This window comes from Ips typographus, unplaced genomic scaffold, assembly GCF_016097725.1.
Source record: "Ips typographus isolate SLU unplaced genomic scaffold, UJ_Ityp_2.0 IpsContig33, whole genome shotgun sequence".
Lineage (NCBI taxonomy): Eukaryota > Metazoa > Arthropoda > Insecta > Coleoptera > Curculionidae > Ips > Ips typographus.
Genome location: NW_028098572.1, coordinates 91,541 through 114,721, shown reverse-complemented (window position 1 = coordinate 114,721; position 23,181 = coordinate 91,541). Strand labels below are relative to the sequence as shown.

At 34.8% G+C, this 23,181-nt stretch overlaps 1 long non-coding RNA gene across 3 annotated transcripts; it reads right to left on the bottom strand.

Annotated features, from left to right (window-relative positions):
- Positions 1–258: 258 nt before the first annotated feature.
- Positions 259–18,379, bottom strand: LOC145739505 (uncharacterized). Of its 3 annotated transcripts, XR_014181057.1 has the most exons (7): positions 18,225–18,379; positions 17,901–18,100; positions 6,936–7,183; positions 6,743–6,880; positions 5,657–6,447; positions 808–1,019; positions 259–667 (listed from the first exon to the last, which is right to left on the bottom strand). It is a non-coding gene; the product is annotated as an uncharacterized LOC145739505 (long non-coding RNA). The 3 variants fall into 3 exon arrangements; XR_014181056.1 differs by lacking the exon at positions 6,743–6,880 and having other exon boundaries at positions 259–1,019; positions 6,978–7,183; XR_014181055.1 differs by lacking the exons at positions 5,657–6,447; positions 6,743–6,880; positions 6,936–7,183 and having other exon boundaries at positions 259–1,019.
- Positions 18,380–23,181: the final 4,802 nt, after the last annotated feature.

Sequence of the window (23,181 nt, the reverse complement as noted above, 5' to 3'; positions counted from 1 at the left end):
TTCGATTCGAATCATTTCTGTTTGTTTTTTGAGTTTATGAACATAATACTGCAGAAACTAACATCGCATTGAGAAACTGGTACCTGGTACTTACAGACGGTATTACGGCATCTGGCAACATCAAAATGATTAACGTCATGTAATTCAATCAAATCTATTAAATTACAGGAAATTATCAGCAGCTTTGGTATCGGCGGAATTGGGTAAAAGCATTTTGGAATATCAATTTGGAAAAAAAAATATTATAGAAAAATAACGAAAGTTTAAAAGCATATAATCTTTCAAAAATTACGCCCACACATGCGCGTGATAAAACAAAGTAGTAACAATAATACGATAAGGGCGAAAAACAGTCGTTGGTCAATTCAACAGCAGAATATTAAAGCCATCTCTGAAAATAACAATATTATAATAAAGTACGCTAAAAAGGGTCAAAAATTCATCCATATCTAAGAGCAAAATCAACAAAAAAAATATTACTTTTGAGTTCAAACCAATAACCCTTAAGTCATGTGAAGAAAACACACACATGTTCTATCTTTGTATACACATACAAAAGAGAGTTTATTTTAAGTCCTAATAATCATCTTGGATAGTTCTTCTTCTTCTAGTAATCACGAAAACACAGGTGATTAGCATTTATTTCTCGATTTATGCTAAACCAAAGCTGAAATTAAATCGTACGTTTAATATGAATGGTTGATTGCTAGTTCACTCCCAGTGTCAACTTCTGCACAGTTACTCAGTTCGCCATGCGTAAATTGACATTGAACGAATGAAACTTTTCCTAACACACATTCCACAGACCTTAAATGAAGATCCTTCTGCCAAATATGGTGGAGCTGACAAAGCAATAAATTACACATATAATAAATTCTGCATATGACAGAACAATGAAACGAAACAGCAAAAAAATTATATACAACCCGCGCCTCCGTCTTTAGTTTATTAAAATAAAATAAGAATTTTATCGTTCACCTCGACGAGCTTTTCTGTTTCAGGTTTTACCGGGAGAATATCTGAAACAAAAAAATAATATTACGACAAGAATATATAGGACAAACCTATCGCCGCTTAAAAACGAACCGCTCGGGAAAAAAAAACGAATGAATTAGCATTTTATAGCCTAACTCACTCGTACCACTTTTCAACCACAAACTTGTGATTTGCCTGTTGAATCATAGTAAACGTTTACCGCTTTTCTATGATCAATACAAATCGGACGTCTTACTGTGTATACTGGACGACTAATTGTATATATTTGTAACCTTTACTAAATGTATAAAAGAAAAAAATATAATGATATTTTATTTAAGTGGTTTGTGTTGAAGGTATTTCAAAAAATGTGTTGAGATGAGAAAGAAAATTAATGAGCTACACCGTAAAGTTCGATTTCTAATACCGATCCAACAACGTTATATCACAGTATGTTTTACTTAATAGTTAACAAAAAAACTGAAATTATAATTTCTATTAAAAGAATGATTTTTATTTAATTTTCTATCTTGAATATCTATCTAAATGTACAGTGTTTGCATTCCATGTTGAAATTCACTGGAAACCTAGATACTGCATGGCAATCTTTTTATAGAATTTATAATTCTATTTTTTGGAACCACCAAAGTAAATGATATACCTACGTATATTCTCACAGAGAAGAACATCACCAATGATATTCGTACCTTACACTGTATAAGTTGCTAACATAATCGGATAAATTGAGGTCAGGTACGAATATAACAGTACCCGTGGACATCTACGATTACTGGTCTCTGGGCCGGTCAGCTAGCAGCGGACAACTTGTAGTGACACGAACTGCTAGCTACTTTCCTACCTTCTCCGGATCCCCAGTCTGATAAGAGAGGGTTCCTTCGTATAACTTGTAGTGGCCGATTGAACCCTCAGCACTGTCATTTTTTTATAATGACACCTTGTATATTATTGCATTTGTGGAAAGTCCTACTGATTATAATAAAAATGTTAGATGAATAACACTCTAGCTTGCACAGTTTTCGAGACAAATAAACTGCTAACGGAAAAGATCGATACAGTTTTTGGCCATTTTTAACGGTATGTCCAAAATGCCTCAGTCGAATTTAAAAGATAAAAAAAAAAAATTTGAAAGGCCGTTTCTTCTAAAACCAGGACAGGTTTTCATTTTGCCTCAAAAGTGATTTCTTCACAGATATACAGGGGACATTTGGACCGAAACTTTTAAAGAGGCCGGAAGGGCGTTGTTTGGTTAGCAGATTTTTGGTTAACAACTTACGTTTGAGCTATTTGCCAAAAAGAAGTTTGGGGGGTTTGTCCTGATCCGGCAACTGATTGTTCGTAGCGATGTTCACTGAGGTTTGGGCACTTAATTGACAGCAGAGGAGGATCCGACACACAGGCAAAGAGAAGACTACTATAGGTGATCTGCACTGGTGATCGGAACTGTGGACTGTGGGTACCCATAAAGACTTTCAAATTTCGCTTCTGGCAAGTAGAATATTATTAGCTTTAAGTTTTGTAAATAAGTTAGGGTAGAAGATCGTCTAGTCTATTTAATTTTGAATCGTAACGGTTCAGAAATTTAGTCCGTAAAAATTTCTTGGCATCTCTTATTAAAACATGTCAAACGAACATTTGGATTTGATTACTTTTGAAAATTTATCTGATGATCTAGGGGCAACCTTAGGGACCTCACCGTTGGATACGAGGGCAAAATTAAATCGGGGTTCTTTAAGGGGTAACAGAATTCACAATAGTAATTTCATGGGCTTGATTGATATCTCGGGACATGTTTGGGGGTTTTTCAATTTTTTGTAATTATTGTCCTATAACCCCATTACATTTTTTCCATTTTGCAACACTAACAGAATTTTTTTATTATAACCTCCATGGTGCGTTACTGATTTTACAACCAGTAAACATAGATAGTTGCGATTTATATCTAATTAGTCGTGGTATTCCCGATATAACCCATACCACAGAAATCTGCCATGTCGCACTTAAAACCTCATTCAGTGTCTCTACCTAACTTTATTTACTTTACAGCTATGTTCTTAAGAAAACACAGGTTTTATCTCGCAAAAATATTTAATTAGAACGTCCGAATCACCTATCTCAAGCCTCTTCGTAAAACTGCAAACGATTAAAAATAATGAAAACGGTGAAAGTTAATGTTATGTCGACATAACACATTCAGTCTATTACTACAGAAGAAACAAATCAGATTGGAAGAGTCTGTTGCAATACTGGACAACGAAGGCGTGCCAGATGCTTGAAGAAAAGTTTTTTAGCTTCTATAATATGCTTAACATGGAATATCAGTGAGGGTATTCTTGTAACTAAAACTTGTAGTGATTCGGTGTTGATATCTGACTTAAATCTCATAATTTGATCTAACTGTGAAGTTTGAAGAATTATAATCAATCTGGCTATAAAATGTGTCCAAGATTCGATTCTCTGTACAGGAATCTCGCCTCCCGTAAAAGCTACTGCAAAAATTAAATGGGAAATTTAGAGAATTTAATGGACAATCCAACACCGTTTTAACAACAAAAAATGTTTGGTTTATTCCTGAGATATTTTCGAAAAACCAAAAACAAGCATTTTCAAAAAAGGGCTCTCTTTAATTTTGAAAATGTTCGAATTTGTCTTGAACATTTATCGATTTTTATTCTCTTATCCGCGTCTGAATGTAATGCGCAATTGAAAAATTCACGAATGCATATTAGTCTAATTTTCCGCAGTTACACCAAAATTGTGTAAAATGATTATTGAAGCGAGCGTGTTATAAGTTATTTAATTACAATGGTGAAAATGACGTTAAATATATCGGAAAATGCCACATGGGTGCCGAACAAGTTTATACTTGAATGAATATAAATGTCAGGAGTATGTGATATTGGGGGATATACAGATTAAAATAACGATTTTTCGTTTTGTTGATATTTTTGAATACCAGCATAATGTATTCGGTCAAAATAAAGTGCATCAAATGAATAAGATGTGACCGCATGCGTCCCGTAAAAAGTGTTGACATCAAATTAAAAGTATATAAATAATTCCATCGCGGTGATTTGCATTTTAATTAGCGAAGTACCGTAACATTACCGCGAGTGCATTTCCTTGAAAAATTGCTGATCGAAAGTTTAGAAGAAATGGAGTGGATGGTTGATGTTTTTATATTATGCCCGATGTGTTTCGGACATAAATGTCAAATTACATTTGTATGACATGGCTTTATACCACTTATGGGAATTAGACCAGGAAATACAACGACCAGGAATAGTGCAACATTTGGGAGTCACGAAGGCGTTACTAGGACTTTGGACCCAAATAATTCACATGGAGTACCAAATGATTCATATTGATGCAATGATGAGACAAGGAAGAAACCCTACGGAGAGATGTAGTTGTGCAATTTGCGCACCTCCGAGGGCGCCGTTATATCAACCAAGACAATTTTGGGAAATATGGAAAAATCTGTTTGTGGATGGATGCGCATGCAATCTTTGTGCGTATAGAAGGAATTTCACAGTTCAGGCGGCGTGAACCATATCAACCTCCCCAACCCCATTTGCTACCAAGGATGATGGGACATCAATTTAAGGTGCCATCAAGACGTGAACCGACGTTAGTTCAGGTGCCGAGGGTGATTTTGACTCTAATGAATATTGTGGCACAAGAAAATAAACGATATTTGACCATTATTCTTGTTTAATTAAAGGTAAGATGGGTAATGTTAATAAAGGCGTAATACGTATAAAGGCGTTAATACGTTACTGTTTATTGTCACGTTAAGGGGTAGCCCAGAGAGAAGAAAACTCAGGTTTCCACAAGTAACCCCCTTTATTTGAGAAGTTAAGTCAGTTGGTATAGTAATCTTACCCCCAGATTGCCAAGATGGCAATAATCATGATGTGGGATGCAGGATCGAGTAGATGGAAGGTTCACGGGGGGCAAACGCTTTATCGGGGATGAATGAATCCTAGACTAGTGTCCGAGGGCATTCACCGGGCCAGTAAAGTCCTTATGGTACTAGCAAAGTACCATACACGACCACACTATTTCCTTAGCTAGGGCTGATAGTCGGATGTGGCACTTGGCCACCTATTGCTCCACGATGCGTTGCACAATAGGTGTACCCAGACTAACCCAGAGATCAGTCAGTGACCTCCCTGTGGGAAGACCCCAGTGACGGTCCTGCAAACTTAAGCTATTGGGTTAAGGAGTTGATTAGGAACATTATTAGTCTCTTGCAAATTTTTCGTAACTTTTACAGTTGTTGAGTTATTTCGCAAAAACTGGTTTGGTGCAACAAATTTTCAAATCAGTTGAAATTGCGGTTTAAATTTAAACACTCTGTAACTCAGTTATTTTTTGGAGTTGAGAGCTGTTCAACCACTTAAAATAACCGCTTTGAGCACCTCTTTCCAGTAGTGTAGAGTAGAAATTATATCTTAAAAATTGCCTTCAGAGTGACAATAATAGTGAACCACCATGATTTTCTTGCACATCCTGTATACAGGAATCAAAAACGGTATTTGGTCGAAGAGTTCTACATGACATGGGAAGTCACTAATGCGATATTTTAGCAAAGGTTATTAAGGGCGCGTACAAATTGCGAACAGGCGTCCGAAGGTGAAAGAGAACGTGCGTCTCAAACCTTTTTGTTGACCCATGACATGCGCCTTTTTGATAAGTGCCAAAACTGAAAATGTATGGTTCTCCCCAACAATTCTTCTTCTTTTTAAGTCGCCGTCTCCACACGAAGGTTGGCGATCCAAATGGCTAACATGGTTCTGGATACTCAAGCTCTGAAGATGTCTATTGATGAGCATCCAAACCATCTTCTGAGATCTTTTAACCAAGAATTTTATTGTCAGTAAGAGTTCCTACGAGTACGCCTCAGCACCTCTTAGAAGCCGTACAGTAAAACTGAGAAAATATAGCACCTGACCATACGAGTTCGAAGTTCAAAGCTGAGGTGTGATCTTGTGAAGAGTGTTTTTATTTGTGTAAAAACATTTCTAGCTTGTTCAATTCCGGATCTTACTTCCTTCTTTGGGTCGACCTAATCGATTTATTATTGTGCCCAGATATTTGAAGGAGGGAATTCCTTGATACTTGTTGTACGAGATTTCCCTTAATCGACAGGTTTGCGTTGATGTTAGTTTTTGAAAAAACGAGCACTTTGCAGTGTCATCCGTGTGCCGAATATTGTTAATCTGGATGTCATTCACTGCGATGCCCCTATTTACTGTGTTTAGCGCCTCTCTAAATATGGCCTCTGAATGTATGTTGAAAAGGAGTGGAGAGAGTATGCAGCCCTGTCTTTCTCTCACATCGACGATTTTGTGCCAGTAAAGGATGGTCTACTCCGGTTTTTTTTTAGGATTTGCCTTTTGGTAGTCTATGAAGCAAGCGAAAACGTTGACGTTCATGTCTCTCCATGCTCTGCAAAAATTATTAACGATACATTAAAAGTTGTTTAAATTAAGGCATAGTTTTCTGTATTTCGGAGAAAACAAATCTTAATTAATCGCTTTCGGAACCTGGAAGGCATTTATCTGAATTGGATGCATTCGATTTGTCTTGAGCTTTTAAATAAAAAAGAATATTTTGTTTCTCTCTTTATAAATCTTTTCGTTGAATGAATATCATTTATTTTAATATTAATTAATTTTAATAATTATAATTTTTTATGTATCAAGTTGCTGGCAGCCGGGAGTATACTTCCACAGACACGTACTGACAAATTCAAGAAACTTGGACGCAATATCCATGTACGACTCTATAGTTCTGGTGTACTTGCAGGTTTTCACTAAACTGGCAGGCTCAGATGCTACCGACGAAAATTCTAGTTCATCTTCAGACTATTTAACATTATCTGAAATTTATATTCAAAAACATAATTGAAAAACAGATAAAGTTTTCTTAAAAACCAGATTGATGTTTTCTCCTCACACATCTGAAATTCTCATTACCATGATTGAATCTGATGATGTGTCCTCCCGAATTTTTCTTCTGTCTGTTCTTTCCGATATTATTTTTCTCAAAGTTTGTGGCGTTATTAGATACTGTTGGGTCCTGGTGAATTCCGTGAGAGAGGAAGTTGGGGAATTTAAATGGTTTACCGCCATGAATAACGTTCTGGTCAAGGTGTAAGTGTCTCTGTGTGGATCATCTTCATCTGATGAGGACATTAGGTTATTTAGACTAATATGCTTTTATTGATGACATATTCACGAAAATGTTGGAAAATTGCCGTTCTAAAGCAGTGACAGTTTTGGTTTTAAGTGGATGGATTCAATATGGTAAGTCCACTTGTGCAGTATTTGCGTAAATCACAGCACTGTTTCGAAAAACCAAAAACAAGCATTTTCAAAAAAGTGCTATCTCTAATCTATATAATAAATACTCTCTAAAACGTTTTTTTTTTTTGCTTTAAAATGGTATATTAGATTTTACAAAATATGGTTTTATGTTAAAAAAACTAATAAATAGTCAATTTCTAAGCTGGATTTGCCCTTGGCGACCATTTGCAGTAAAAAACAAAACAGTGCTTAATCAATGTCATTTTCTTGAAACAAATTCCAAAATAATTGTCAAAAAAATATCTAAATAAATGTTATAATAACCACTTCATATTATAAAGAGATTTTTGATTGTTCCGTGAAACTATATGTAGATGATTAAATGTGATATTGATGGATTGTCAAAATGATCATAGTTTTATTGGTTTTAGGTTACAGCTGAAGGCAGGGTCTAAATAAATTATATATTATGCTGGTGTTCTACTCTCGGTTCTACTTCTACAGGGTGCTGCATTTTCGATGGTTTTACGGGATACAGAGAAAACGGTAATAGATAGAAAAAAAGTAACATACGTGTTCTGATCTCTTTTTCTGAGCTGAGATGACTGGCGAAAAGTGGGCGGCGCAAACTTCTTTTATTTCAAAGATACGGGGGGTTTTCGAAAATTGGTAATTTTTGAACCTCTTCTGTATTTCAGTTGTTCTTAAAGTTATCTAAAAAGGAAGAACGGTTCCCGGTAGAAGTTTTAATGTAGAATCCAATGGCGTAGTCAGTTTTTTCTATTCCGTTTAGTTTCTGACATATGACAGTAAGTGAAATTTTTTTAAATGGAACATCCTATATATTTTTTCGTCATTTAATTCTGTTGATTTTTACCTTTTCAACGGTGTATTACAACATATAAGTTTGTAGAGGTTAATCCTGTTATTTTAAAAAAAGACCTTTGCTAAGCTAAAAAAAGGCCAATATCTAAAATACCAAACAAAATTGGAAATCATATAAACTAACACATCAGAAAATAAAATATTTTTAATAAATCTTATTAAAAATCTAAGTTACAAACAGTTCTACCGTCACTTTAATAAGAAAAGTGGCCATTTCCATATTCTACTATTTTTAAGGTAGAAGTTGAAAAAACTGTTTACAAACGACATGTAACATGTTAATCATGTTAATAAGAACATAGCCAAATTTTGTTTCGACTGTGGGTATTTTTATACATATTATTTAGCACTTTTTTGTTAAGGAAACGCTTTTTTTCTAATTACCAAGATTAACGTTTACAAACTTATATGTTTTAATACACCGTTGAAAAAGTAAAAATCATCAGAATTAAATGAACTAAAAATATATAGGGTGTTCCATTTAAAAAAATATAACTTACTGTCATATGTCAGAAATTAAACGTAATAGAAAAAAACAAACTACGCCATTGGATTCTACGTCAAAACTTCTACAGGAAACCGTTTTTCCTTTTTTGATAACTTTAATAGCAAATGAAATACAGAGGGGGTTCCAAAATGACCAATTTTCAAAAGCCCCCCGTATCTTTGAAACAAAAGAAGTTTGCGCCGCCCACTTTTCGCCAGTCATCTCAGCTCAGAAAAAGAGATCAGAACACGTATGCTACTTTTTTTCTATCTATTACCGTTTTCTCTGTACCCCGTAAAACCATCGAAAATGCAGCACCCTGTACAGTAATAGCATGAATTTGGAATTTTTATTGGTGTAAAATTAAAAAAAGGAGGTTTTTGATCTTTGAAGTGAGCATTGATGTTTGCAATGGTTCTCATTTCATCACGTTTATTTTCTATGAAATTATCATACTTGTACATTTACGTTTTGTCAAAAAAAAACACAGAATATCATAGTGGCTTCACTAGTTCGTTTTGTAAAGTTTTCATTTTTCTTTACACCGTTCAGGATGATGTTTTGCGCAGTAAATTTCGAAATGCTTAAAGCATCATCTAAAACTCTCCTTAAAATGTGGCATCAATAGTCAACACTCATAAACAGCAGTTTATTAAAAAAAAAACTTACAGCGTTTAGCATTAATAATGTTTTTCCAGACACTTTCTCCTTCTGGATTAGTTCCTTTTCACTATACCTGAAAGGTATTTTGGACAGACCTACTCGATTTAAGACGACTTGAGCTGTTTGTTTACGAAACTAACAAAAACGTCAAAATAACCTGACATTAATGGGGTCATCAACTATAGTCCAATTTTCCGTTCAAAACAATAATATTGTAAAGCTTTCTGTTTACAAATTTGTTTTAACTGATAGTTTTAAACTTTACGCCACTAGTTTTTTTTATAAAAAACTGATTAAATACTAAATTGAGCTTGGCACACCCCTGTGTGTGACGTATGTATGGGACACTTCAATATGCTAACGTAGGTGGAATTCTACATTCATAACCACATTGTGTATTGCTGGTGTTACCCAAGGATGGTAAACAGTAAAGGAGTGCTTAATCCCATAAGCGCAATCTTGCCGGTATCGGCTCGGGCCGGTTCAAAAAATACGCACCATGGGGCTCTCGCGTTCGCGCGATTGTTTTGCGCGATGCGCGATTGCAGTCGATCATTCACGAATATGATCTCGTACATAGCGTCTCGGGCGAATATTTAGCGTATTGTGCACCCGAAGGCCCACTGTGACGTCAGAATTCATTCGCCGCCGGGAAACAAAATCGGCCGATCGAGCAATCCTTTACTGTTTACCGTCCTTGGGTGTTACCACCTGCATTTCATTTGAAGGAAGGAATGAAGGAAATCTGAGAGAGAAAGAGAGAACTGTGTCAACTATCGGTAGTGTCAGTTTTCAGTGCTTTCATTGTCGACTGGCGACTGCTAATATCCGACGTACGTTCATATACTCTATTTCGCTGGAGGCTCTCTAAGCTGAAAAGAAACAGCGAACACCGTTTTACGTCAAAAACTAGTCCCCTTATGACGTCAAACGGGATACAACGTATATAGGGTGAAACAACCAAATAAAATTTTTATTGTAATTTTTCTTAGGTTTAAATGTTTCTAAAGACGAAAACAAAAAATACGTGTTAAATATTTTTTGAAGCGCTATCGATTAACAAAATAAAAAAAATTGGTTGATGACCCCATTGAACCATCAAACTGACAATAGCTGGTAGTATGATGTTATAAAACACAAGCTTTTATTCGACCTTTATCTGATGAAATAAGATAAGGAATGTGACGCAACAGTCAGAAGTCACTGAACAGATAATATGATAAATTATCATTCATATTAAACTGATAAATTAATAATATCATAAGAACTATTACATTTATTTAATTATGGTGGACATGTCATAAAAATAATGACATTTACTAAGCACCGTTTTGGCTTTTACTGCAAATGACTGCTAAAGTCAACTTAAAAACCAACTGTTTTTGGTTTAAAAAACAATTTTTTTTGTAACAAAGCAAAAAACGTGCCCTTTTAAACTAAATAAAAAAACAAAATGGCGTTTATAAGAAAAAAAAATATGTTGATGATAGTTATACAGGGTGATTCCAAAGTTGGGGCTTTCCTTTCACCTACGAATAGGGCTTCAAAAAAACAAGTTTTTTTTTTCCTTTGGCGCTTTTTCGAAATATGAACAATAACGAAGATACAGGGTGTCAAAGTTTTACTGAAAAGAAAAAAAACTTAAATTTAATTTTAACTAACTACAGGTTATTCCTTATCAACAGACAAAAACAAAAACAAAAGATTTCAGCCGCCTTTGAACTAAGTTTTAATAATTTGACATTTTAAATTAAAACAGCATTTAATTTTAGGCACGCATTAAAAAAGTTTTTATTTTTCTTACTGGGAAACGGTGCGTCGTAGCAAAAAAGAATAAAAGGGGTTTTATTATTAGTATTGAACAAGGAATTCAATAATAAATTTTATGATGAAAAAAAAAACAGTAGGGTAATATTTTTTTTCGAAAAAGTTTTAAAAAAATTATACGCGCGCCACTGGTAAACGCAAGAAAATTTTGTACTCTGAAGCTTAAGTAGGTTTACCAATTCGGTCTAAAAAGTGATTAAAAACTCGCAAAAAATGTTCTTTTTTCGAAAAGATTTTATCTTTCCATACTGCCTGTATGTATGGTAGGTGCTTGTTGTTTTTGATACTTGCAGGGCATTGCAAAAAAAACGCGCTTTAAAAAAAAACACTGTATAGTAAGTTGGCATTATTTTTCGATGTAGTGTTTTTTGCAATCATTAAAAAATACCCTGCATGGTATTTTTGCATAGTTCTATTGACTATAAGTTTTGTTATAGTATATTCTATATTAAGAGCGGAAAGTATATATTTGCCGCTTGCACATGAAATTTGCAGCTTGAGGCGAAGCCGAACGCTGCAATCATGTAAAAGCGGCAAAAGTACTTTTGGCTCGAAATATAGACGATATTTTTTCGACGACTGCTGTGGGGTGGATTAGAAGGACAACTCACATCATTTTCGTCGCTCGAACTCATTGTCACCGATAAATCACTTTGACGGAATGTGGTTATTTCAAACAGGTATGTCAAGCGTTATTATGGAAACGCCGAAAAAAGTTGGTGACTAGATTGTTAGTAGAAAGCGAAAACGCTCTAGAGCAGAAAATGATTCACTTTCTGCGCACGTGCGGCGAATGACCACTTTCTGCTTTGAAATGGAAGCGTACATGAGGTACTTTCAAAGTCAGTCGTCGAAAAAATAAATTACACATCTAAAGAAAATGGTAACCAAAAATTGAATTTTAAATTAAAACTACTATTATCACACAGCTAATAAAAAACAAAAATCGAAAAAGGTGCAAGCTAGATGTGTTATTCATCAAACCAGTCTTTCTTAAAATCAATTGGACTATCCAAAAATTATGATATATGCCTACACTGGCACTAATATTTGAATGGATTGACATGAGTACTGCAGTAAAGAAACTTCATATTTGGTCGAAAAATACAAAAAGCTTTGAAAATCATGGTTCAGATGTTGAACACACCTCATACAGACTAAATTAGTGTTTAAACTGAGGTTTGAGAATTGCTTATCTTTGTTTTACAAATACAACACATTTATCCTCATTGGCATAGTTATACTTTAGACCAAGCTTAAGCTAAATGTGGTTTCCAACTGTGACACTATGGGTGAAAAAAGTCACAGTCAAGTACAGGGTGAGTCAACGTTAGAATAAAGTTCATTTATCTCATTTGTTTTGAGAAATACAAAAAAATGTAAAAAAAAAGGTTTAGAGAATATTGAGATGCATAGTTTAAAACTAATTTTGGACATACAGGGTGGTTTATAAAGGCGTGCCAGATAAAATATTACTTTTTTTAAATGAAACCCTTAACATTTTTAGAATCTCTATGAAATTTTAAAACTTTTGTTAATAATGTCATATACCTAAACCTAATAGTTTTTCTAATATTCCATTTTTTTCACAAAAATATTACTTTTTACTTCGATGGAAAATTGTCTGTATCGCCATTGTTTCTAAAGGTAGAATACTCATATTTGGTGCGAACATTCTACATGGATGACAAAATAGATTTATCCAAGTAAACTTGTGTTAGATGCTACAGAGCGTTCAATTTTTTAAATATACTTTGACTAATTCAACTTATGAAATCTCAACTTTTTTTAAACGGAACACCGTGTATATATTTTTTTTCTGATAGCTTTTACGAAACACTTTAACTTTTATTAAGTATGTCATATACATAATTTTAATAGTGAAAGCAAAACTCAGAGTCGATCTCCAAAAATATTTATTAATAAAGGTTGTTATCTGCCTAACATGTTTCGGGTGTATTCAGACACCCATCTTCAGAGGCTTAACTAGATCACTAGTCTGCTGACTGTCATTCTAAAAGGGGGGACAGCTGAACCCAGATGTACTAAGGTGGTTTTTTTATTCTGCACAGGGGAAAAAAACCCAGTTCTGGTTCAGAGGTGACAGGTTGCTCCGTTTTTTATTCTCGAAGGGGAAAAAACTTAATCAAAACCCAGTGTTAATGTCAAAAAATGAAGTTAGTAGTTCGGTTTTTTATTCTTGAAGGGGGAAAAAAACTTAATCAAAACCCAAAGAAGTTGAATGATGTAAAAACTGCATGTTTATCTCCTCTTTGATCCAGATCCTCGAGGCATGATGGAGTGCCTTCTTGGAGGCTGTGGTGTTGGAGTTGGATCGCAAAGAGACATACTTGGGTTGTAGGCCTCTACGCAGACACTCAGAGTTGAACCATATGTCCAGGCGGGTAAACTTCCTCCTTAGTAAGTTCTTCTTCAGTTCACGGACCAGGAAAGCTTGACCAGCTGATTGTATCGAAAAGTAGTAGTCCATATGCACACAGTGGAGTAGTGAGTGTAAGTGAAAGCAAAACTCAGAGTCGATCTCCACAAATATTTATTAATAAAGGTTGTTATCTGCCTAACATGTTTCGGGTGTATTCAGACACACATCTTCAGAGGCTTAACTAGATCACTAGTCTGCTGACTGTCATTCTAAAAGGGGGGACAGCTGAACCCAGATGTACTAAGGTGGTTTTTTTATTCTGCACAGGGGAAAAAAACCCAGTTCTGGTTCAGAGGTGACAGGTTGCTCCGTTTTTTATTCTCGAAGGGGAAAAAAACTTAATCAAAACCCAGTGTTAATGTCAAAAAATGAAGTTAGTAGTTCGGTTTTTTATTCTTGAAGGGGGAAAAAAACTTAATCAAAACCCAAAGAAGTTGAATGATGTAAAAACTGCATGTTTATCTCCTCTTTGATCCAGATCCTCGAGGCATGATGGAGTGCCTTCTTGGAGGCTGTGGTGTTGGAGTTGGATCGCAAAGAGACATACTTGCTACTACTCCACTGTGTGCATATGGACTACTACTTTTCGATACAATCAGCTGGTCAAGCTTTCCTGGTCCGTGAACTGAAGAAGAACTTACTAAGGAGGAAGTTTACCCGCCTGGACATATGGTTCAACTCTGAGTGTCTGCGTAGAGGCCTACAACCCAAGTATGTCTCTTTGCGATCCAACTCCAACACCACAGCCTCCAAGAAGGCACTCCATCATGCCTCGAGGATCTGGATCAAAGAGGAGATAAACATGCAGTTTTTACATCATTCAACTTCTTTGGGTTTTGATTAAGTTTTTTTCCCCCTTCAAGAATAAAAAACCGAACTACTAACTTCATTTTTTGACATTAACACTGGGTTTTGATTAAGTTTTTTTCCCCTTCGAGAATAAAAAACGGAGCAACCTGTCACCTCTGAACCAGAACTGGGTTTTTTCCCCTGTGCAGAATAAAAAAACCACCTTAGTACATCTGGGTTCAGCTGTCCCCCCTTTTAGAATGACAGTCAGCAGACTAGTGATCTAGTTAAGCCTCTGAAGATGGGTGTCTGAATACACCCGAAACATGTTAGGCAGATAACAACCTTTATTAATAAATATTTGTGGAGATCGACTCTGAGTTTTGCTTTCACTTACACTCACTACTCCACTGTGTGCATATGGACTACTACTTTTCGATAATTTTAATAGTCTGTGATTTATTTTTTAACTTTTACTTTTGTTTTTTGATATATTATATTAACTAAAGTAAAATCTGAACAATGCCTTAGATATAATTTGAGTAAGAATAAACATTTTAAATTGTTGTAACTGACGTAAAAAATAAAACATTTTTGTTGCTTTCTAAAAAGAAATACATGATTTTACTAGAATTATTTTTATGTTTTTGGAAAGACTAACAAAAATAAGTCATGAAAATAAGTAATAATATTTTTTTAACTAACTTACTTAATTTACATGTCAAAGTTTGGCACCTGCATATTTGATTTATTGTAAGAAATTTAGTTATAAAACTTAGTTTACTTAAGATCTTAGAGATAATGCCTTCAAGAAATTTAGCCTGACCAAAACCATTAATGACTGGAATGAATATAAACGAAGACGTAACAGAGTTACTAAAATAATACGGCAAGAGAAATAGAATGAAAATGATCATTTGCCACTGGAAGATAATTTTAATAATTACTACCAAGACAGTTTAGAAGAAATATCAAGTAGTATACCTCATGTTCAGTGGGAAGGTATGAACAAACACAAAATGAGGGAACTTAATACTTTTAAAACTATTGATATTAAACAGTTGAGAAAAATTGTCTTTGGTCACAAGAATAAAAGCACCAGTGATAAATCAGTGAATGTTAAACTGATAAAACGCTTATTCTGTGTAATTGGCTACCCCATACTTTATCTGATTAACACCTCATTGACTACCAAAAAAATGCCCAATGACTTAAAGGTGAGCGTTATAATTTCGATACCTAAGGTTGAAAGACCGTCGACTCCAAGTGATTATAGACCAATCAATCTTCTGCACGCGGTGGAGAAAATCATAGAGACAGTAGTGAGCAGCCAACTCAGAGAATATTTTGAAGTAAATAATCTTTTATTCAGGGTTCAATCAGGATTCAGAAGTGGTCACTCATGTGAATAGGCGTTACAGAGTGTGCAAATTTGAGGAGAGAAATTAGTGCAGGGAATATAGTGCTTGCAGTTTTTGTCAATTTAAAGCGGGCATTCGAAACAATTGATCGGGATGTTATGGTAAAGAAGCTGAGATGTTATGGTGTGGTGGGTGCGGCACTAGCCTGGAGCGAAGACTATCTCAAAAACAGATATCACCAAACTCAGTTAGGTGACATTTGTTCTGATAGTGTAGTTAGCAGATATGGTGTTCCACAGGGAAGTATACTAGGGCCCTTGTTATTTGTAATATATGTAATTGATAGGATATTTAATAATGCGATTATTAACCTTTTTGCGGATGACTTTAATTTGTATATCAGGAAAGAATTGCCAGGATATCACAAATATTATGAATCTGGAGCTACAAGAACTCGGTTAATGATTGTGTCAAAATAGATTGAAACTAAATACTGCAAAAACGAAATGTATGGTTGTTGGTTCAAAGTTTTGCAAGATATATAAAGATCTAGGTTTAACATTATATATGGACAGCGACAAAATCGAATTTGTGTCTGAAATTAAGTATTTGGGTATTCTGTTGGATCCGCAACTCTGTTTCTCAAGTCATATTGATTATCTTTGTAGAAAGGTCGGTAAGAAACTAGGGTTTTTGCGACGTATTTCTGCTTCTCCTTCGGACTGGACAAAACGGCTGGTGTACAATACGATAATTTTACCACATTTTGATTATTGTTCTTCCTTACTGATTATTATCTTATGAGATTGCAACTCCAACAGAACAAGGCAATGAGAATTATACTCGGTTGTATATAGAGTATATAATATATACTCCTATTCAGAGCATGTTGACGACATTAAATTGGCTTAACAATGTATTGAGAAAGCTAATCTTGTAATTGTTTTTAAAGTGGAACATGGATTGATGCCTCAGTACTTGGGAGGGTTTCTGGAGCATAGATCAGGGTTTCACGACTACAATATAAGATCAGGGACGAATTATAATATTGAAACTGTTCGATCAACCTTGTTGCAGAAATCATTGTTCTATGAGGGCTTACAAATGTACAACTCACTTCCAAATGTTGTTAAATTCTCAAGTAATTTGAGTGAGTTTAAATCTAGATTATGTAATTATGATTAGTAAAGTATGAATTTGATAGATTGTTTGGAGACCTTGGTGTTCATTTGTGTCTAATATATTGTAATATAATGTGCTGTTTTGAGTGTAATAGCCAGGTACTAAATGAATAAATATATAATACTAGTTTTAAGGATATTTTATAAATCATTTAATTATAGTTGTTTGTGTGCATCCCTTGGATCCATTGAAAAAGTCGAAATTTCTCAAGTTGAGTTAGTCAAAGTATGTTTTAAAACTATTTAATTTAGGTATATGACATTAGTTAATAACAATAAAGTTGTAAAATTTCATAGAAAATCTAAAAATGTGTTAAAAAATAGAGGGTTTCATTTAAAAAGCTAATATTTTATCTGCCACACCTTTATGAACCACCCTGTATATCCAAAAGTAATTTTAAACTATGCATCTCAATATTCTCTAAAACATTTCTATTTTTCGAAACTAATGAGATAATGAACTTTACTCTATAGTTGACTCATTCTGTACAATGGTGCAAATGAGGATTAAAATAAGACAATCACCCTTAATGTTAATTACATCCCATCTGAGACTTTATTTATAGAAAAGGAAAACCTGGAGTATTTAAAAAATCAAAAATTTAAAAAATTTAGGAGATTTAGAAGTATCTACTGGCATTGTTTTAAAACGATTGCAGCTGCAGAAATATTTTTGCTTTACAATCATAGTGCTGCATAGGTAGAGATAGGTAACTGTTTCCTCATACAAGTTGATAATCCCGCTATCACATGATCTCACTATAAACCACCTCATTATTACTATTACTTTAGACATGCTTTTAGATAACACATGTTAACTTAAAAATTGTTCACTGCAGTTTACTGTTTAAAATAATAAAGTGCATAGTGATGATTATTGTGTTAAACATCAAATAATAATAAAAAATGCAATGCTTTTAATTTTAATGTTAATTTCAATAAAATCAGTTAACTGACCTGAAAACTTGATGTTTTATCCACTGTTGTACTGTAGATAGTTGAAAACTGCACACAATTTTACTCCTCAACTTGATTATGTAGTCTTCTTAGTGGGTAATTTGTTCCTCAAGTAGGTCACTTTCTTCATTAAAGTTGAGCTTTTTCATCCACATGGAAAAGTAATGAAGTATTATTATCAACATATACCAGATACAGATCTGTAAGATAGGCCTCATTTAACTTACTACTACTCATTTAAACCACACTAAACTACTTAAAGCACCCTTAAAAAAGGCAGGGCTACATAGGTTAGGTATTCAATAATTACCCTTGAAATCTTACCAGGGCCAGCAGCCGTTGTAACGGTTATGCCCGTCAAAAACGAAAAATATCCAATTACTTGATTTTATTGTATAATGTGTACTAATTAATGGCTTATTATCAGAATGTAATTGTTGTAGTATAGTTGCATGTAAATCATTTTGACATAACAAAACAAAAACAATAGCCTAGTGACAACTGACAAGTGGGAATTTTAGTTGACATGACAAGAGATCCAACATAAGCGGAACTTGTTTCCTCACAGCGATACGCCGCATGACGTCACAGTGGGTGCTCGGTTGTACAATATTGTCACGTTTAATTAGTAAACCAACAGCACCAGTTAAAACGAGACGTTTTCAAGATATTCTACTTTTCTAACTTTTTTCGGAAATTGCATTTAAAATGTTAAAAAAAATTATATCGGTTATTTTTTGGGTCTCAGCAACCTCTCTCTCATTTTTTCGTTGTAGTAGGCACCAATAAGATTTAAGACACCTTTGTAGTTCCACCATTGAAAACCGTAAACCATTTATTATTTCCTTCATTTTACTAGGAGAAAATAACATTCAAGGCACCTTTCTAGTTCTACCAATGAGAGCCGTTCCAAACTGATTATTTCCTTCATTTTACTAGGAGCCCATAAACTTAAGGAACCTTTTTAGTTCGACCAACGAGAGTCGTTTCAAACTGATTATTTCCTTCATTGTACTACAAGCCAATAAGATTCAAGGAACCTTTGTAGTTCCATCATTGAAAGCTGTAAAATAATCATTATTTTCTTCATCTTACTATTAGTCAATAAAATTTAGGAAATCTTTGTTGTTAGACTAATCAGAGCCGTTCCAAACTGAATATTTCCTTCATTTTACTAGGATCCACTAAGATTCAAGGAACCATTCTAGTTCCACCATTGAAAGCCGTAAAATATTCATTGTTCCCTTAATTTTACTAGGAATCAATCAAATTCAAGGAACCTTTTTACTTCTACCAATGAGAGCCGTTCTAAACTGATTACTTCATTCATTTTACTAGCAGCGCATAAACTTAAGGAACCTTTTTAGTTCGAACAATGAGAGCTCTTACAAACTGATTATTTCCTTCATTTCACTAGCTGCCAATAAGATTCATGGAATCTTTGTAGTTCCACGATTGAAAACCGTAAAATATTCATTATTTCCTTAATTTTACCAGGAATCAATAAAACCTTTTTTGTTCGACCAATAAGAGCCGTTCCAATCTGATTATTTCCTTCATTTCACTAGAAGTCAATAAGATTCAAGGAACATTTCTAGTTCCACCATTGAAAGCAGTAAAATATTCATTGTTTTCTTCATTTTACTAGGAGTCAATAAAATATAAGGAACCTTTCTTGTTAGACCAATCAGAGCCATTCCAAACTGAATATTTCCTTCATTGTACTAGGAGCAAATAAGATTCAAGCAAACTTTGTAGTAATTTAAAACCGTATAATATTCATTATTTTCTTCATTTTACTGGGAAATAATAAGATTCAAGGAACTTTTGGAGTTCCCCCATTGAAAGCCGTAAAATATTCATTATTCATTTTACTAATTGTCCATAAAATTCAAGGAACCTTACTTGTTAGACCAATGAGAGCGGTTCCAAACTGATTATTTACTTTATTTCACTAGAAGCCCATAAACTTAAAGAACCTTTGTAGTTCCACCATTGAAAACCGTAAAATATTCATTATTGCCTTCATTTTACTAGGAGTCATTAAAATTCATTGAACTTTTCTAGTTCCACCAATAAAAGCCGTTTCAAACTGATTATTTCCTCCATTTTACTAGAAGCCCATAAACTTAAGGAACCTTTCTAGTTCCACGAATGAGAACCGTTCCAAACTGAATATTTTCTTCATTTTACTAGGAGTCCATAAACTTAAGGAACCCTTTTAGTTCGACCAATGAAAGCCGTTTCAAACTGATTATTTCTTTTATTGTACTAGAAGCCAATATGATTCCATGATTCTTTGTAGTTCCATCATTGAAAGCCTTCAAATATTCATTATTTCCTTCATTTTACTAGGATCCACTAAGATTCAAGGAACCTTTGTAGTTCCACCATGGAACGCCGTAAAATATTCATTGTTTCCTTCATTTTACAAGGAGTCAATAAAATTCAAGGAACCTTTTTAGTTCTACCAATGAGAGCCGTTCCAAACTCATTATTTCCTTTATTTTACTAGCAGCCCCTAAACTTAAAAAACCTTTTCAGTTCGACCAATGAGAGCCGTTCCGAACTGATTATTTCCTTCATTTTTCTAGGGGTCCATAAACTTAAGGAACCTTTTCAGTTCGATCAATGAAAGCCGTTTTAAACGGATTATTATCATCATTGTACTCGAAGCCATTGAAAGCCGTAAAATATTCATTATTTCCTTCATTTTACTAGGAGCCAATAAGATTCAGGGAACTTTTGAAGTTCCACAATTGAAAGCCGTAAAATATTCATTATTTCGTGAATGAAATGAAATGAAAGCCGTTCCAATCTGATTATTTCCTTTATTTCACTAGGAGCCAATAAGATTCAAGGAATTTTATACAGTTAGGCCGTAAGGGGATTTTTATGATGAAATTAGACTGAGTTCACCCTCTAAACTGGGTTTGACACTCTAAAAGGTCGCCCCCGTTCTGAAATTTCCCTTTTTAACTTTTTTTTTAGTTTTCAAGTTGAAAAACTTAGTGTTATTTTGGTGATGGGAAATTTAAATTCCAACTGTACTCCCCTTTTCCATAACAACCGTTCTCCAACTGCTGCAGCGGACCCATCTGCCAGCTACATGGACAACGTATCCCGTTTGTGTCCGCAGGCCTGATGGACACTCCAGTGCCCCTAGAAACGGCACCGATGGACAACAAGTGCTCTTATTATGTAACGTTATCAATATACTTCTGCACTAGTTGGTAATTTGTAATGTTAAAAATGGTCTTAGCATATTCGAAGACATAATTGGCGCAGTCGGTAGAATCTGTCAAAAGTCAATCGATTTCCGGAGGGACTTTTTCGTATAACGATATGTGACAGATTAGAATAGTTCGGGAGTTCAATAATCAAAAAGACTTGTTCGAGGACTTATCGACGAGTTTCACAGTTACCGGGCAGCGAATTCACTATATTTGTGGACAGCATCGGGCACGGCAGCAAGATTTGGACCCTTTGTTATGATGAAACCTCACGTTAATGAGATTCAACACTTTTAATTAAGTTGCACAAGGCCGTGGATTAATTGCATGAGATTATAGCTAGCTAATAAATAAACACTCTTGGATATTTTGCAGGGGATCAAAACTAACCTTTATGCTATGTACCGGGTGACTCAATAAGAAACCGTTCATTCATTTTGGTATTGTTTTGATACAAACTCTTTCTAGAACATTCTGAAGGTTTCTAGAACATTATGGAGGCTTCTGAAACGTTCTAGAATATTCGAGAGAGTTCTAGAACATCCTGGAAGCTTATAGCACGTTTTAGATACTTCTAAAGAAATGTAGAATCTTCCAGAACGTAACAGATCTCTCTGAAACTTTCTAGAACGTTATAGAGAGTTCTATAACAGTCTGGAAGGTTCTAGATGTCTCTGACACATTCTAGAATATTCGAGAATTCTAGAACATCCTGGAGGCTTTCAGAACACTCCGGATACTTCTAAAGCAGCCTAGAAGCTTCCAGAACGTATTAGATCTCTCTGAAACTTTCTAGAATATTCGAGAGAGTTCTAGAACATCCTGGAGGCTTTCAGCACGTTTTAGATACTTCTAAAGAAAGATCTTCTAAATTTTTGAGCACAATTTGACAGTTTTGACGTTAATGACAGTTGTCACGTGATTTTCGAACACTAGTTAACGAGTCAGTCGCTTGACAACTTTCAAAATAATTGTCAAAAATGTCAAAAACACGTTTTATATCGAATACTGCAAGAAAACTGTTCTAAACTCTGATTTTTGCCACTTTTGAGCACAGTTTGACAGTTTTGACGTTAGTGACAGTTGTCACGTGATTTTAAAACACTATTTAGCGAGATCACGTGACAACTGTCATAAAGTAACAATCTCAATAGTAACAATTATGCAGACTAGAACAACAGCAGAATCGATCCTTGCCGGTTTTGAGGCGAAAGAATACAATTTGGCACAGATTGACCACGAACGAGCCAAATTCAGCGGTCAATGTGGTCCCAACAGACGTAGAATGGCTCAAAAGTAACAAATATGCAGACTAGAATAACAGCGGGATCGATCCTTGTCGGTTTTGAGACGAAAGAATACAACTTTTCACTGATTGTTCACGAACGAGTCAAATTCAGCGTCCAATGTGGTCCCATCAGACGTAGAATGGCTCAAAAGTAACAAATATGCAGACTAGAATAACAGCGGGATCGATCCTTGTCGGTTTTGAGACGAAAGAATACAACTTTTCACTGATTGTTCACGAACGAGTCAAATTCAGCGTCCAATGTGGTCCCATCAGACGTAGAATGGCTCAAAAGTAACAATGCTGGTTTTGAGACGAAAGAATACAATTTGGCACTGATTGACCACGATCGAGCCAAATTCAGCGTCCGATGTGGTCCCAACAGACGTAGAATGACTCAAAAGTAACAAATATGCATACTAAAACATCACCGGAATCGATCTTTGCCGGTTTTGAGACGAAAAAAATACTCTTTGGCACAGATTGACCACGAACGAGCAAAAATCAGCATCCAATGTAGTCCCAACAGACGTAGAATGGCTCAAAAGTAACAAATATGCATACTAGAACATCACCGAAATCGATCTTTGCCGGTTTTGAGACGAAAGAATAATTTTTTTCACAGATTAATCACGAACGTCGTAAAAATTCTGCAGACTAGAACAGCAGCGGAATCGATTTTTGCTGGTTTTGAGACGAAAGAATACAATTCGGCACAGATTGACCACGAACCAGTCAAATCCAGCGACCAATGTGGTGC